The 1,278-nt window shown below is 40.0% G+C and overlaps 1 pseudogene; it reads left to right on the top strand.

The window, feature by feature from the left end:
• Positions 1-976, top strand: LOC109949710 (annotated as a pseudogene).

Genomic DNA, 1,278 nt, shown 5'->3' with positions numbered 1-1,278 from the left:
ATGGTAAATCAATATCTCCTTAAGGCATTTGTGCGTGGAAAGGGAGAAGTTATATTGAGTGCCGGGACAATTGGAAGCCCTCAACCTCTGCTACTTAGTGGTGTTGGCCCAAAGTCCTACCTTTCATCTATCAAAATCCCAGTTGTTCACCATGAGCCTAACATTGGGCAGTCTATGCGTGATAATCCTCGCTATTACATTACAATTTTGCCCCCATCTCCACTGGTTCCCTCTGGTGGACAGACTGTTAGTATCACAAAGGATTTCTACGTAGAGACTCTCGCCGGCCCGCCATTTTCTTCCACGCCCTTTAGTCTTTTTCCTCATCCATCTGTTCGCATAAAAATAGATTCAACTTTCGGACATATTGTAGGCAAATTTCCAGGACCCTCGTCCTATGGTTCTCTTACATTGCAATCATGATGTCAAAGTTGGTCTAATGTCCGCTTCAACTACTATGCATTGCACATCCGCTGGACCTTGCTCGCTGTGTTAGTGGCACAAGGAAGATTGGCCATTTATTAAGAAAAAACTCATTGAAACCATTTAAGACTCAAGATTTGCCGGCTGTAGAAGGTTTCAACTCTTTTGGACTACCTGTACCAATGAACCAAACAGATAACGCATCCTTTGAAAGATTTTGTCGAGAAACCACAGCCACATTTTGGCACTATCATGGGGGATGCCTAATGGGAAAGGTGGTGGATGGAGATTTGCGAGTCATGGGAATCAATGCATTACGTGTTGTTGATGGCTCTACATTTAATTTGTCACCAGGGACCAATCCTCAAGCCACCCTCATGATCTTAGGCAGGTATGCTCTGTACACTTAAATACAACCGCAAGAAATTATCTAACCATCTATTTGAATGAAACTCTGATATGTTGCCGTTGTTTTTCCCTTGAATTTTTGGGCAGGTATGCTGGCCTTAAGATGTTGAAAGAAAGATCAGCTTGCAAGGGATGCAATTCATAATTCAGCATTCAACCTTAAATCTATTGTTTCTTTAATGTCATTTCAAAAAGAAAAAAAAAGAAAAAAAGAAATCTTTAATGTCGGAATGTTATTAATAAAACCACGTGCAGTGCTTATGTATTTGCTAAAAGCTAAGGCACATTATATGTACTTGTATCGTTTGATATCCCAAATTAATTAAAAAGCTACAGTTCCTCTAGTTCAACACTTACTAGAACAAAAAAAGTCATAGACAACAATGTATGCCGTTAGTTACAAGGCGTCATATGACAGTTTATCGCCGTCATCTGTTAATCGTTTAT

Source organism: Prunus persica, chromosome G1 (assembly GCF_000346465.2).
Source record: "Prunus persica cultivar Lovell chromosome G1, Prunus_persica_NCBIv2, whole genome shotgun sequence".
NCBI classification, from domain to species: Eukaryota; Viridiplantae; Streptophyta; class Magnoliopsida; order Rosales; family Rosaceae; genus Prunus; species Prunus persica.
The sequence above is the reverse complement of the archived record's forward strand: the minus strand, read 5'-3'. Positions and strand labels throughout refer to the sequence as shown.